The sequence below is a fragment of the Varroa destructor genome, unplaced genomic scaffold (genome assembly GCF_002443255.2).
Source record: "Varroa destructor unplaced genomic scaffold, Vdes_3.0 BEIS01000001.1, whole genome shotgun sequence".
Taxonomy (NCBI): domain Eukaryota; kingdom Metazoa; phylum Arthropoda; class Arachnida; order Mesostigmata; family Varroidae; genus Varroa; species Varroa destructor.
The window spans coordinates 54,391,823-54,409,111 of NW_019211454.1; the positions used below are offsets into that span (position 1 = coordinate 54,391,823).

The 17,289-nt window shown below is 42.0% G+C and overlaps 1 protein-coding gene and 1 long non-coding RNA gene across 4 annotated transcripts in view; one reads left to right on the forward strand and one right to left on the reverse strand.

Moving 5' to 3' along the window:
• Rhp (GTP-Rho-binding protein rhophilin) overlaps positions 1-17,289 on the reverse strand; it is a 150,463-nt gene that overhangs the window by 125,342 nt on the left and 7,832 nt on the right. The gene's annotated exons all lie outside the window — the stretch shown is intronic.
• LOC147758824 (uncharacterized) overlaps positions 1-17,289 on the forward strand; it is a 63,851-nt gene that overhangs the window by 39,016 nt on the left and 7,546 nt on the right. Inside the window, exon 4 of the long non-coding RNA XR_015319412.1 lies at positions 14,046-14,171. This is a non-coding gene — a long non-coding RNA (uncharacterized LOC147758824). The remainder of the gene's footprint in view (positions 1-14,045; positions 14,172-17,289) is intronic.

A 17,289-nucleotide genomic window follows, 5' to 3' on the forward strand; every position in this document is an offset into this window, starting at 1 on the left:
TTATCTAAAATGTCTATTAGGATAAACGACACGGGCCGGATTGTACCTTTAAGCCGCTGACATCACGGTAGAAGGTACAGGTCAAATCGAATAAAAGATAACTATAACTATCGAAAACGGCATGAAATACCACATTGCTCTTAGATACTCTGTAGTTATCTATTTCAGAGGAGTTCCTATGTTTTTTTTGCAGCCTGACAAGCTTATCTATGATTATTAGTAAACTAAAATTTCCGAACGAAGAGTTTCCAAATATGTAGAGTCGCACATTCTTGTATCTATAGCGTGTGCCATAAACATATCCATTCACAAAACATTATTACCGGACTCTCTTGTGTTCCGCTAGTACTCTAAAGTAGAGCAGCAGATCACTATATCCTACCGTACCTCCGTGAACCACGAACGCTGCAGACGCTCAGCTCAACGTCGGTCACAGCAACGAAAACAGTGACAATCAGCTGGTGGATTACTCTATCTAGAAATTGCATCTATAGCGGGCAAAACAATGGCGGCTATTTGGAAGCGATCGACAGTGAGTTTCCACCAAAAATTACATAGACACAAAGCAAAATCGTCTGGTGTAGATTCTCGCTGCACAGAATTATCTAGTTTATCGGTCATGAATTGACCACCTGACCATCATTGCTCTCATCATCACCAATTCGAGTATACTATCGGCCTTCGGCATTCACCCGTCACAAGCGTTAGCTCGTCGGCAACGACAGAAGACTAATGATAATAATACAGTATCAGAAGAAACGTACTATTATTCTGTGTTTTCCTTCCTGTACTCAATGATGTCTTGATTATCGACCCTTGACAAATGCCGCTGCTGATTTTGTCCTGTTTTATTTAGCACATAAATCGTCATTTGCCTTGCGATTCGATTAAGGCTTAAACTATGCGACATAATTTTGTTCGGCGACAGTCACAGATACTGGAAGGCATATGAACGAAAATTTCGAGAAAAAAAAGTATGACAACAAAAAAATTATATAGGAAAACAGACGATCACCGAGATTAGATACAATTACCATACGCACGCGTGCATATATTAACTCTGTGGTCGTGAATCAGGTGTATTGACTGCGCCGTCTTTACCGGTATCGAAACACATAAGTATATCTAAATAGTGCCACGGTTTTGGTAAACGTCACAGTAACTATCAGAGCTGGCCAGGGAAGCCCGGACAACACTACATTTGTCTCGCTCTCTGATTTCACTTACGTAATTAGGGGTCTAATTTTGTGTTGCCTGATTGAGCCTGTTATCGGAGCACATACGAGTAGAAGTAACCGAAGCAGTATGTTTGACCACGTCTTCGAACACGTCAACCCAGCGTTCAGCCTCAGCTAATATGTCGACCCTTAACCTGCCACACTATTCAGTACGCTAGCCTCCTGTGAACTCTTAAATCGTACGCGAACCGAGTAGGATTATAGCGAATTTTTAATCGGCACCGCACTTAATAGAACTTTTTTAAACTATAGGAAGTTAAAAAACGTCTCCAACATATAGCTTACGTCATTCCCTATAGCTTTCTCGTAGGGAACGTTTACTTGAAAAATGCACGCCGTTGTGTGTACGTACACAGGTAAGGATAAATTGTCCATCAGCAGCCGTCGTCTCGGACTCGGCTACTGCAACGAAATGCGATGAAAAACAGCTAGAAATTTAGACAGACTTGCAAGACGGGCCTGAATGTAGCAGCTAGGACGAACTTGACGACGAAACAAAAAAAAAAATACACACGATCGTACACTTTACAAGTTGCATTTTGTGTAGGTAATATAGCAAAGTAATTTTCTGATGAACAATTAGGCCTAATTTAGTGATGAATGTATTTTTTTTACAGTAACTGAGTAATGGTTTTTACAAAAAATGGTTTTACTTAACATTGTATTAGGGATTAATCTATAAAGTAACGATGTAGTGCTAAATAAGAAGCAAAGACCAGGAGGTCATTGGATTAGAAGCTTATATCTGACATTCGTTGAGGTTTGATTAATGGGGTGTGTGTACAATCGCTCACAAACGGCCTGAAAATGTACGTATAGCTAAGTAAAAATACCATAAACAATATGAATCAGGTTATAGATTGAAGATTAATTAAGAGGTAGGAGCTCTGCTTCGCTAGGTACCGTATAAGGTGAATAACCTTCCATGTGAGTTACCTAAATCTGGCAGACTTTAATAGTGAGAATGTGCGACAGCTGCTAAGCAGTAATTCTAAAATGACGTTAAACACAATTATCGCATGCGAAGTCGGTCCCGTCATTTCGTGATCTCCGCACTGTTACCCTCCTCTCTTAATCTCCCCGATAGTCCGAGTCAAACGGAAGATGGTAGAGGAGACGCCAGAGCGGAGGCACACGTTTCCCGTACTGAAGCAGCTTCATCCGGCTTGAGTCCGGCGATTGTTGACACACTCCCCGCTGCTGTCTGTTGTTGAGCGTCGATACGTGCCGTTGGCAATCGTGTGACTTTCCCACAGACGCAGAACGACGAGACATCGCTAAAGGAACACGACTTCGGAGGTTTAAACCAATAGACAAAAACCACAACTGCAACAGTAATAATATGGATAAGGAACTCAGTCTTAGCCTCAGTTGCTCGTCATCTCCATTCAGCAAGCGAGTATAGATGAAAAAGAAAATAAGCAAATGATAAGAAAGAAAAAAGCACGAGCCACAGCAGATAAGGTGAAGAGACAGCGGCGTCACCATCATCGTTCCCATCCGATATCTCTGTTGAAGGACGACAAGGCAAACAAGTGGGGAAAAATTGCAAATTGAAGCTCCCTATACGCACGAAGCCGATAGAATGGGCCGGTGCGTTCTTGGTCCACACTTAATGTTGCGTCATCGCCACAGAATATTAGATAGAATTAGCAATTTATTATGCTATTATTATATTGTTACTACCGACGCGGAATCGGCCGAGGGTGCTTTTGCTGTTTTAATTGTGAGTTATCCATAGAACAACTGCAGCCTTAAAGAAAAGTTACCCCTCGCCGGTAGTTGTCTAAGTTTTTCGGGGACAACTTCGCGTTTCGTATGAACAGGTCGTGTTGAATGATAGCTATAAAGACTTCGGGAGACACTTTTACGCTCGGATAATGTAATTATACGAAAAAATAAGGGCGACTTGTACAGGCGCAACCATACGTGAAGTGATGCCTTTATCGGCCTCAAATATATAGTATAGTAGCATTATGGGCCTATCTATTTGCGCTTAATTACTGGTAATCTACCCGAGCCTGTACAATCATCCAGGGCAAACGAGCTGAAAGCTAGATTAATTTAATTTTACGCAATAGTGATTGTACGCTGCTAAAAACTCGTGGACTAATAGAGTATAGGTCTGTGACAAATCGTATATAACAAGCACATGACGAATCGCTGATAACGCATAAGTGATCAGTAAACGTCTATTGTTAGCAACACAGAGGTGTTAATCACGTAAACATTAACTTTCAATGGATTCAGTGACCATCGAGCGGCCATCTGCCGCCACTATTCGCCGTGTAGGGGCGAAATTTTGAAGTATTTTCGAAACTGATTTACGCATCAGCCGTCCGCGTCCAGTCGGTGCAACGATATTTATTCATCAGAAGCGAAGCTAGTTATTCGACCACGTAGAGGACTACGTCATTGAGTCGGTACTTGACGATGCAAAAAAAAAAAGCCGAATTTACTTTCTGCGCAAGTATTTGTAGATACCAAACCAGCCAAACGTACTAGACGCAATCAATACAGGAAAATTCACGAAATACGATGATGACTACAATCAACATTATCGTTCTATACGTAACCACTATGCTTATGAAGATAATCGTCCATCAAAAAAAAACGATGACCCTTGAACCCGGAATCGATATACGGGATTAACCTTGAAAATAGTTTTTTGAATCTGATCGCAGCTTTGTCTGCTTTATAACACCATTACAGCTCCACTGATTGTTACCCGGATCTTCTGACGAAAGCATCCATGGCTCTATTAAGCTGTTGCGGCGGACTTTGAAACTAAAGCACCTTGAACCAGCTGGACTAATGATGAGCGATCCTCTTTATATTCTTCTTTTTTCACTCTGATAACTTTTAGACAGCCATTTCCGTTGCTGTATATGGTTTCTCTATCTATAGCCAACCTTGTTCCTTTGCTCTATCCAGCAAGTAAGATGAGGTCTGGCCTTGCCCTAACGTAACCAGACTGCATAGTTTTGACTGTTCAGCGAAACAGCAGGTTGCATTATTTCTCCCGTTTCCTGTCAATATCTCATAGAGGCACACACATTGTCGGCCATCACCCTACATCCGAAACTACTTAGCAGTGCCATACAATCTGATTCCTCTTCATTCAACGACGCCATTCTTTCACTTGATCCCTTTCCGGTTTTTCCAGTTGGCGTCAGAGGCCGAACCACGCCTCACGCATGGTGGTCGTATGTTTCGAACGGGTTGTTTTTTTATCCATTAAGCTTCGCCGAGTGCATGGGGAATACACGACACGCATTTCTAATTGGCCTACTGTCCATTCACGGCAGATCCGTCTGTTTTTCTAAATTTAATTTTCGCATTTTCAGTCTTTGGGTTATAACTCTGTAACACGTTCCGTTTAAAATGCCAATTTTGACCCTCACAGCTTCCACACTGTTTATAACTTGTGCATTCGTGGAGAGCCTCCTCACTTTCGGCAATGCGTTTTTGTCCTTCGGGCCCTGACTTTTGGTGACTTTTTTGCTGGTCTTCAACTTTTAACACATCTACGTCTTCCAAGTGTAGTGGTTTCGTTTAAGGCTCCTCTGCCTAGTACTTTTACGAATTTTTTTCCCCAATGCTGTAGCATTTGAGAAACAAAAATTCTACCATTAAGCATTGATTTTTAAAACTAAGAGACGTTTTCACTTCTGAACTCATTCGTCCTGCAGCAAACTCAAGCGTTTTCATTAACAAATATATACTAAGATATTTAATTTTCGTCTTTTAGCGGCGTTTACTTCAAAAGTAACTAAATTCAAATATCTGCCGAATTCGCTTGTGACAGCCTAATACGGTTTTCCTTATTGCGTTCGTTTCGCCATACTCAGCTATAATTACGAGAAAAGATACCGTTGGAACCGTTCACTGATGACTGACTGAGACCGTGTTCATTTATGCCCACTTAAAACAATGTTACAGATGTTAATGGCATTCTATTAATACAGGGAAATGAACGACGCAGATGATTATATAAAAGAATGCCAGTTGGATACCGTCGTGTAATTTGGCTAACGAACTTTGGGGATACATTTCTACCAAGTCGATAGTCTGCAAAGAAAATGAAGTTGCCTTCATTAAACGAACGAAGAAAACGAAGAATTACATAGATACGTTCATTTGTGTCACAACTACGCTCCAGTGAGCAGTCTCTAGCTAAATACGCCCAAGTTACGACACTGACCAAAATGGTCAAGTTAATTATAACTTGTTTTAATTGAATCAAAAAAACTTCAAGGAGAGGTCTCTATGATATTTTACTTCAGCCCAACGGTAATTGACACGACAGTTTAAGATAAAATATTAGCATCCAACCACAAGCAGAAGTCCTAGTTAACAAGCAACGCGGGGTTGCATGTAGCTAGCTGGACGATCCTTTGACCCCGAGTATACAGTCTATCCTTTGCAAAGTAATGCTGGAACACTGAGAATTAATGGAATTTTTGTTAAAAAGGGCCTCCCCCTATCTGTGAGTCATAGGCATACAGCGTACAAGGCCTGGTCGATAAATTGCAGCGATTTATCTATTATATCAAATGGCAATTGCTCAATTATCTCAATTATTTTTATCCCCTGTCAAGTGGTCCCTCTTAGGACAGAAAACAGGCATGCCTTAAACGCTTGCTGAGAATAGCTCTTGATCATTATGGAACCGTACAAAAAAATAATTCTTCCCTCATTTCTACCATGCATTCGGCAATAGTCGTTCTTTTTGCTGTCGTCCTATGTTGGCAACCCAGAAAAGCAACAGGTCGCTATATGTGTTTCGTTTGTGGTCCTGAAATCAAATAAAAATTCTGTCGGATCGACCCGACACCTTAACAGTGTATTTTTATTGGGTGTTGGGCACTTCTGACAAAAGCAAAGCTGACATGCTTTGCTTATCCAATTTGCAGTTAAATGTAGAATTCCTTGAACGTTTATTCATTGGGGTATGCGTAGATGAGCATTGTACCTATAGTTATAGTAGAAGATTCGCAAGATGGCCTAATCCAATAGCAATCTAAATCATAGCCCACTACATCGCACAAATACATTTTGGAGCTATTTTAATAAGATGTTTGCCATTTCGTCTAGTTTATCGAAAATGCAGACTTGATGCTTCTGTCTAAGTCAGGGAGTATCCTAATCAACTTTTAGCCACAGACGCATAAACAACGACAATAAGTAACCTAACCGCTCCATTCACCTAAAAAGGAAAGGGGATCTAGCAGCGTAGGCTACATTCTGTCCGCTTTTATTATCATTCTAATTTTTATTTTCGCCTTTCGACTATGCGGCAGAATAAGTCAGTGTGGCGAATCCCAAAGAAATGCTGACTCTCCTAGCTGAGACCCAGATATCGCCAGAACATGCTATCATCATGCTGTTTATCCTTGTATTCCCTTCTGTCCACGAGTAATACTTATGCACGGGCCACCAGAGGTCGCTGGCTGACGTTTCAATAGAAAACACAGGTCTGATTGTTATGCGACCCGATTTGTGATATCTGTACCCTTATAGTTCGAGCGGCAGCGTTGAATTTATTGAGGTGGTAGTATTCGGCCATTGCTGCTGGATGCTGTCTTGGCTCCCATGGCTTTGTATGGATGACCAGTGGCCCGCGCACACTGGACCGTGAAGATCACGTCATCAGCGCGTCAACATTTCAATGGGCGCCGACTGGAGCACTGGTTTTAGAGCTCGGCCAATGTCAACGACTTGTTGCCCATTGGTTTTGCCGTGACTATTTAGCTACTGTGTCATATCGACTACAATTTTACCACACGTAATTACCACAACAATGATATTGGATACGGCCCAAGTAAGATGGTCTACTTTTTAGCTGTCCTAAACCTTACTCACTCTATTCTACCTAATGGATGAATAAGGTTTTGATTTTTGCAACGATTCTCGTTCAGGCAAAGCAGTACGTTTGTTGTTAGACGTACATAATTAATACAAAGCAAGGATTCAGTTAAAGCGGAGCCAGTAGGCGCGACCGCTTCGAAATTGTCTCTCAGGCTACGCGTCAAAACAGCTTCGAGCGAGGCGAGGAACTTCCCAAGTTCATTTTTTCGCTTGGTGTATCTATACTTTGCGTGAATATACTCATGTTGCGTTTTGTATAATGAGACAGCCTTTCGCAGCGCATGGCAGCTGCGGAAATGAAATGTACATTTCAATGTTGGACCATTATATATACACAGTTTTATCGACTGTGAGACAACGTTTACTGACAAGAAATTATGTCAATTATATGAAATGGGCGACAGCGTCGCATCTGGACGCAACGAATAAATACAACTGGAAAAAATATGCCAAATGAAAATATGGAATTCTCAACCCGGTAAAATAGTTGCACGGATTCTATGGGATCCTTAAGTTTCACGCTATGTTTTTGCTGGTGGACATCCACTTATCTTAGCAAACAAAGTAACAGGTCTGTCTAAGAGAAAATATCACTAGTCACTAGATAATGAGACTAAGACTGTGACAGAAATTAGCGTCAGTGGCTTCTAGGAAGCGAACCCACCATAAATGTGCAGAAGTAGTATCAAACAGATCATTATAAATCACCGCACATATCTTCCAAGCTCTCAGCAATGAACGTGCAGACAACCATCCATTTGTGTTACCTGATGGATGTATCTTCAGCTAATCATATTCGAAAACCTTTGATGGGGTGCCGGCCACGGATATTAAAAAAGCGTGTTAGGCTTGCTTATTTCAATCTTGACGTAATTTTGTTTACCAGCATTGCAATGATTCAATCAATTCAAAACGCATTTGCCAATAACTAGATATATCAAACAAAGGTTATCGTCGTACTGCTAGATAGTGATTGTCAAACTTGCCATGCTCCCATACGATGCTAATAATCGTGCCTGTAAGCTCAATAAACGTGGAGTAACATACGCCATGGCAAATTGTCATGCTCCGGAAAGAAGTAAGCCCTACCACTGTACTTTAGTCAACGACGTTGGCAGCGCTTGTTGCTTCATGTGTGCAGAATCCCTAAACTCAATGTGAGCGTGATTCAAGACCGAATTTTAAAAGCCGTTGAATCTATCCGACTGCATGATAGGCTCACGTTGATCCTATCATCTATACCGGTCAATTGAAAGTCACCGGTCAATTATAGAAAGGCCCATGTGTGCCTGTTCAATGAGTTCATCCTAAACTTGTCCGAACGTACTCACTTCCACGTCCTCTAACGACAGCCCTCAAATTTCCACCGGCAGAAGCGGCAGAGCTCATACGGCAGCAGCGACAAATCTAAGACGGAATAAATACAGCTGGGCAAATGAGATTTGAATGTGGTTTTTCTGAAAGGCGTCTCAGTGTTTGCTTCTAATGCTCGAGGCTGCTGGGTCTGTGATTCTGTAGCTCCACGACGCTCATCCGTCGGAACTCATGAGCTTGCTCGAAGCGCCATTGGCACGAACAGTCTGCAAATACGAATCGTAGTGACGCCGGTAGTGCTCGAGGGTACCGAAAAATTGTGTTCCAGCAACAGGCGACGGACGGCCCCAAGACTTCGACGCCAGCTGCGATTCAGGCTGGGAGAAATCCACTAACCAGCAGCAAAGGAAACAGTGCCAGCCGATATCACTGTTTTCTTTTCTCAAACCTTACTGCCTTTCCTCTTCTTCTGAAGGGATGATCTTCACGGTCGTCTCCTTTGGCTCGTGCCAGAGCGCGATGCTTCTCGCTATTCAAACTACTGCCATTCCTCTATTATTATTGGAACTGCCAGGTGGCATTTTGTGGCGCCATTAATTGTCGCTAATTTAACTATGCTACAAGCACTACCGACGCTTTCACCTCCAACTCAGCCCTCTTTCTCCCGTTTCCCGTGAGCAGTGATGGAACAAGTCGGTAAAGACAGCGAATTATCATCAATAACTAGCGGATAGAGAATAGAATTTCTTACGCCTTGAATATCTTCTACTCCACAATATACTTCTCTTCCAGCGCCGATGAAAGGAACAGCGCTGCGCATGGGCAAGCTCGAGCAGAGGAGACGGCTTAGCCATAGCTAAACGTCGATAGAGCCACTGCATTGGTTACCATCTGTCCGCTGGTATATCGTAGACGGACATTACTACCATCATCATCCCTTTGATTTGAATGGTTCGACTCACGGTAGTTCTGTTATAATGACGATCTGCACACGATGTCGATCAACGCCAAACTGCCACAAATCATAGTACAGCATTTGCCACTGGGGCTACCGAAGGCGACAGCGATTGGCGGCGCAGCGCCTGGCCTTGCGCATTGTCGTTGTGTCTATTATGAAGCCTGAAATTTCGGTGCCTGTTACCCTTTCTCTCTATTCATCAGCGGCAGGACACCAGCATCCGTAGTTGTTGAACCCATTGATGCTCCTGCAGCTGGTCATGTTAATACTTTAAATGGTCGTGTGTGTGATACAGCCGTTCAGCTTTCCTACACCGTTCGAGGAAGAGGAGGCAAAAAAAGCTACGTTTGGACGACGATAATAATTATATATTGACTTAGGACAAATCCTATCGGTTTTAGCCCCCTCCTGTTACAACTTACCCTGCGTTGATGGAACTGCAGTCATTTTCTAGCTCCGTTCCCCCATTAGCGGAAATTTTCTGTGAAACGAATTTGTGACAAAATATTATCGAAGATCGATCAGCCAGAGGGTAAAGTTCATATAAGCGCAAGAAACATAACGGTTTTCATAAATGCGTACCACAAATCTGTGCTACTGATTAACTGTAAATTTAGTAGCAATCATTACTAATATGATAATAAATAAAAATGATACTATAACAATAAATTACTAAACGGTAGTTGTCTATTATTCGATAGTAGAAATTCCTATTTCTACTCTTTTTAGATGATCAGTAATTTACTGTTGGATAATTTGTTGCTCCATGCAAACTCTTCCTTCAACAGATACACACACTGATATTTTACATCGGAAGACTTTCCTGGCGTAAACTCTTTCAATATCCATCCCCCTCTCCTTTCTCGTTTCTTATGAAAAATTGCATCTGGATATTTGTTGTGTCATTTATCCTAAAAGAAAAAAAAAAAACGCAGGGTAAGTAGTCGAAATTCTAAGTAAAATAAATTCAGCGCGTGCCGCATAGCAATCCAAATCTAGAGTAGAGATAATTTTCTTTGAATTATTTTCATTTTAGCACTAGCCCCAACATTCTCATGAAGTTTTCCTCTCGACTTCTTCGAAAAAAAGTTATCACCAAGAGAAGTGTATTTGGCTCCTTAAAAGCTATTTCAACTGAAGTATTAATCTTAGGCTTGAGCGTCGACTACGGATGTTGGCCTTTTTCCCGCATAAAATATGATCGTCATGGATACAGTGAGCACCGTTGCACCATAGCTTGCTTCGTATGCATCAATCTACAGCTCATCTAGCTTTTGAGATCCAATGAAACCCTATCACTTCTATAATTTTTGCTCGTAGCAGATACGATGTTTGCGGAACCAGTTGCCAGAGATACTTGTCTTCAATGAATTACCGGGAACGCCCTAAACAGCAGACGCTACCGGGAATACGATCTAAGATATTATGTTTAGGTTGAAATATGCGAGCGTCCATCACGTCACGTGCATAAGTGATGACTAGGTGGCATCTATGGGAGGTTATGCCAGTGTCGCATAGCCCCTCCACCACTGAACTTGTTATTGCTGTTGTCCTGCTCTCAGTTGTGATTTATTCGTTCGCAATAGGCACACGTCAATATATTGTAAGAATATACACTGGTCCTAAAATAGAAAATATTTCCGGGAGCTTCTTCATCCTGCTACGTTCTTCCCGTCATCAAATTTATTCATTCACAACAATTGTACCAACTCACGTTGGCTTCTGCTTCTGGGAGCGCGGCGCGCGACCTCGTACCAACGCCGCCAGCCAACTGTGTTTGTGTAGCAGGCTCACAACCGTAGATAGTTTTGCATAGTTGTCCGCCGTAGCTGCTACTGTTGACAACTACAGCCGCAGCAGGAATAGCAAAAACCTCACGCCCAGTTTTAGTAAGTCGGCGCAAAAGAAGATGAATGAATGCTGAAACCCGATAGCTGGCTCACATTGACAATCATAAAATCGTCTGGTGCCTTCAAACACGTTTTTAGTCATCGAAGAAACTTCGCACAGAAAGGAAAAGCGGGCAGAAAATGATTCGACGGAACATGTTCGGAAAATGTAAAAGATCTTGTTGGAGAAAAACTTCGCAGATGACAGTCGCAGAGGCTAGGACAGGTTGGTCACAATATCGCTTTGTTGTAAGGTTCTGTAGCGCTTGTCGTTGCCGTATCAACACAACACTTGAAGTATTGTCAATAGTTGGCAGATTGACGTAATGTTGTTTTACGTAACATTGCTTGCTACAACAAGCCGGCACCTGGCGTACACACTTAGCAACAGTACTTCATCAAAACTATCCCGCAAAGCATCGCCGCAACGGCTACTACAACAACACAGCTGATTGCTTGGTCGGCTCGTGAGGATCTACTGCCGATCAACGAGGAATCGTCACCAACCCGCTTGTCATACTACGAAACACTACCGGCATCAGTAGGAATAGTAATAACGGAACAATGTGTTTGTCAAAAATAGCCACGTACGCTCTTTCTTACTTGTCAACATGATATCTTTTATGTATTTACATAAAAGGGATACATTTTTTTACATACGTATCAACGATGAAACGAATTTTGGCTGGATATATATATCTATGCATCACATAACTGTATCTGAACGATCGCTGCATGATGAAAAAAATGCGGGTATGACACGAATTACACGCGGCCACCTCCCACGTCTGCCGCTGTTCCTTCTTTTGCAGGGTAGGGTCGAACACAGATCACCTGTCACCTTTACGGCTCCGTCACTTCTGAGACACAACGCTGGCACAACAAGTAACATGAGCGTCGTAAGTTTCAACATGTACAGTACACCGGCGTCGCGTCATATATTTACGTATATACTAAGACGATAATGATAACGTATAAAATCAGAACGTGGCGTGCTTACGTCGAAGCGACGTGTCTGGCGCTTCTAACTTTGGGCAAAACTGTCCCTGTCAGTAATACGACGGTGGTTAAAAGTCTAGGGACGTATTATAGTATGAACACCGTTCGAAAAAATCAATCAACAAAAAGGACCGAACGTTCCCCAGCCAGTGTTATTATCGAATGAAAAAAAAACCTATCATGTATTAATAACTGCTAGCTACAAGGAATGGAAGCCGCGATTTTCCATGACACCGGAAGCAAACGGTCACGCTAACATGACAGTCAGATACAGTGTACAATATTCTTTTGTCCACGTTCTCGTCTTTAACACCCTCCAAACAACCGCCAAATCATCACCGGCGCCCAGTTCACCCATACACCCCCGACAAAGAAACAGTTATACAAACACGCTCATATTTAAACATTTTTCAAATAAACTTCGAAGACTGAACTGAATATTCTATTGACACTAGCAGCAAATCCTACCGAGGCGTCGTTTTGGGTCAGGAAGTTGCCAGTTGGGTCAGGAAGAAGGACCAGCTGGTCATAGGTCACTTGAGGCGCTTCAGTCCATTTCTTGTCAACCTAGTTCTTTCTTTCACAACGTTAAACTTAAACATATCAAGAACATTAAGCCACCAACTGCCATCGCTAAAGATACGTGGTCTACCAAGTCTGATTGCGAGTTCGAGAAGAACATACGATACACCGATGTGCTTATGCTGGAGCTAACGACAATACACTAAATAAACTAAATTTGCGATTGAACGTTTCAGACGGTGTTTTCAACATTGATAAAGTATCATTTTCTCAAAAATCATTATCTGTACGTATATGTACCGACGTAGCGAAGGGTACTAACTGGCTCAATTTTGCTTCTTTCTTCTCATTTGGATAAATTCTCTATTTAGGCTAACACTAATAAGAGCCATTCGCTTGTTATTTATTACGTAACAGCATTAGTCACTGTGAATTATTTCAAAAACGGCAACGTTACGTCCGGAGACGAACGGACGTTTAAAGTTACATTTAACTAGACGCAATAAAGTTAACCCACTACTATTAGAATGTATTACTGAAAAAGTAAAAGTATTAAATCAGTCCAAAATACATAATGATTATATGCTTCTTTCTGCGATAACATCCTCAGTAAATGTAGCGAAATTTGGTTGGCGGCTGCTATTTTTGCAGATGCAACAGAATGAAAAGATCCGCGATTGTAGCCTAATACCTTTTGCCTTAAACCAAAAATGGCCTAAAACACAGTTGTACACCCCACCATCCTTTTTCACAATTTACTTAGAGGTATGAAAGTATATACGCACAGAAAAATAGTGAAGGGTTGCCATCGTGGGCCTGTATATAGACGTATGTAAATATAGTCAGTATTTCACTTGAAAGCATGAGGATAATCAGATCAGATACGTGAATGTCGTATATCCACCCAAAGAGAATTCGGACGTAAATTCGTCACGTTTGAGTCAGCTATGTCTCCCCCTTCACGCTCAAGTGGAGCGGCACGACAGCTGTCACGAACTAAGTGGACAGACAATGGCACTAAATAAGATTCTAGTAAATGGAATGGATGGAAAGTTACGCTTTATTTCCAATTCAATGTTCTCTGTGTACCGGCACCAAATTGAAAACAGCTCATACTCAATGAGTAGACAACACCTCTTCGAAAAAATGGTTTGAGGTTCTGAGGCCTCCGACTTTGATGGACGAGTCGATTAAGACATATATGATAGATCTAACACTGCCTTTTATTTATTTGTTTTGTCAATTGCGTTACAGGTTCTCTACTACGGGGTGGCGTTCGGCACATTTCATTTTCCGGACGATACTGATTACGTGTTAGTATCGTGAAGTAGTAATTATTTACGAATAATTGAATATCATCGGGGCTATAGACCTAAATGAGTACGTTTTTTTTTTTTTTGCTTTAAATGTGTTGTGTCATAAATGTATATGCATAGGTGCCCGTGAACGCGTTGCGTTACCTTAGTGAATATGTTTCCTCTTATATGTAAATGTAAGTTCAGTGTTCTATGAGTCATGAGTAGTACATGCGTGAGACGGCGTTGCTATCGTCGTTCCGGCGATCTGATACCTACAGAGTTCGCTTTGTTGATTTATTGTCGCTTGACGGTAATCACGCTTGAATGAGCATCGGCGTAATGTATAAGTTGATTGTTTGTATGTACATACACGAAAACAACATAACGTTCACGCATAAACCACCACAACGGATAATCGCAGTTGACATAACTGAACACTTAGTCAGGCGCAATGGGCAGTCGTCATCGCTGGGTCCCTTCCCTCTCAAACAGAGAGCACGCAGATTGGCAAATGGCCCGAACGACGCATGAACAACATGGGTATAAATTAATAAATCACGGCCATTGCTACGCTCTGCATATACATCAGTCTTCACGCAGGCAAATCTTTGATCGGAAATTACGCAAGGGTGAACTGATACCTGCAGCGGGTGGAGAAAAAAAGCAGCCTAACCATTGTTATTTTAATCCGTATCAGAGCGCTATCGATTTAGAATTTGTAGGTCTTTCATTCTTCAGGAGGCCGTCAAACAACTGAGTGGATCATTTTTGGCGTTTCGTGGCAGTATCATAGTTTGTATCAACAAGTTAATACCTATGTTTTAACTTACTCTATATCGCAGTGGTAATTCATTACGATAAATCAAAATACGACTCTTGTTATCGATTCTTCGTCAGACATATATAACGAGTTGTAGAACAGTACCTGCTAGCGTACGTGAAATCAGTTGTCGAGTGAAATCGCATATGGAATATCATACCGCCTATGATAACTACGATACTTTTTTCTGTTAATAAGAACTATTATTTTACACGTTTTTCTTCCATTAATTGTCTATTACTATCACAATATCCATCAGGACCAAAAGTACCGTTGTCATCCTTCCATGATTCCGCGTCAAACCCACCAGTCGCTATACGTATTGGTCACTCTGGCTATCAGCACAAACAGCGCTACCGCGCACAAGAGGCCCTTTTATTATAAATACGAAATAATGGCCAATAAGAAAAAGCGTCAACGTAAATCCACCCTTCTGTTTGTTGTCGTTATATAAAAATTGTGCATGGCCATGTAAGCGTTCATATGGGACGTGAAGCTGTGTAATAGTGTATTATATCATATAATAAGGGTTAGATATCCACCTCAGGAATGTACAACAGTTTTATTTGTTTCACTCGGTTGATCACAGCAGCGGTCTTCGACCGATTATAACGTGAGGGATGCGTGGTTTACGGATTTGCCGGTAAGCAGAACGTCACAGCGTCTTTCCAGACACGGTACAACAAGCTCGCGTTATATCTAAAATACAATCGATAGATTTTGGAACCGTATTCTGTTCGTCTTCTCTTTAATGTTTCTCGCAGAAATAATCGACTATGTAAACATATATGGTTAGGACACACGTCAATATTTCGGTTGATTCTATAGGAACTAAACTACATTCCGGCAATGTATGCCTGTTCTTGGCATTTCTATTCTCAACCCATATTCATTTGGCGAGTAGCAAGTTCAAACCAGACGAACACGTAGCGCCTGAAACTTCGGCGTAATCGGAGTCCCATTGCTTGTAATATACTGATCAGTAACTTCTGTTTCGACATCGGACCTGCCCAACAGTTAGTCCGACTCCATTCTAAATGTAAATATGCAAATGGCCCTTAAGCCTAACTGAGAGTACAGGTTTTCGGCAGCAGGCGAGTGCAGGCGTTTCGCCCATTATCAACGGAACCATTATTAATTCAATTCTCGCCCCTTTTCGTGTTTAAATACTCGTCGTTGATCCACACCAAATATATGCATCAATTGATCAGACTTAATTTTTCTGGCAAAATGAAAAAGACCCAAATTTTGCTTAGACTGGTACTAACATCCAACGTGATCCACTTATTTAACCGGTTGAGTAAGCGCTTGGAATAATGTCAGCTGGCACCATTATACGTTGACCAGGTCGATGCGTGACCCTAAATCACAATAGATCTACTTACATGGAGAATTTAAAACGATAGTTGTACACGTGCTAGTTCCGTTCTGGTATCCGTCTTCCGGGGATCTTTGTATGCTACTGAATCGAAGTGGTTCCTAAGATCATTGGTGCTAAATATGTCTCACACATGCTCACACGATAACGGGCGCTGGTTGGACGGCTGGCCTCACCAGTAAAGGCACCGCTTTTCAGGACGCAATGAATGGGACACAACGCACACAGCCTAAAGGGAGTTGTCGTACACCAACAAGGTAAGGGAGAGACGAACGACTTTTGTAATTCCCCGCTCACACAGATATACAATAATCAAGGCGAATGGGGAAGATGTATCCTCTCCTTGAGTCCTATTTCACCGAAAGTGGTTATGATCTGAGCTTGCAGTAGGTGCTAGCTGATTCGTCTTAGTATGCAGCTTGGGAGCAGCCTGACGTTCGTCGGATGGTGGCCATAGTGTTGCTAGCGATTGCCGGGAATGCCGAACAGCCGTTTGAGCTCGGAAGAAAGGTGCGCAATAGATCTTCAATGGCGAGCGACGTTTAGTTGACCTTTTTCTTCCTTTTACACAGATGGACACAGAAAGATAGCATGTGGAGCACATTACGATGAAGGCTACTAGGAGCGGTCACTCCCACCAATGTTTTAGCCGGCGTCTGAATATAGCTCCACTGCCGTTTATCGAACGGGCGAGCGAACCACCATTTTTCATCGTGTCTTTCTAAAGTAATTGTCTCTTCAGATCTGCATCTGTGCAGGTTATATCTACCTGTCCCGCTAAGAGCTTTGACTAACTTATATTGGAGGTAGATAAACAATAGGAGCTCTGTTCCGACAGCGGGCGTTTTTGGGTGCAGGGAAGGAGAGTCTTGATGAACCAAAATTACGATCGTGTGAAGACCGTCTGGAGCAACGTATAGCTCGGACAAATTATGATCAGTTGCAGTGGCATTACTTAGCCGAGAAGTAACGGTCCGCTTGTGCAATGCGACTTAAATATCG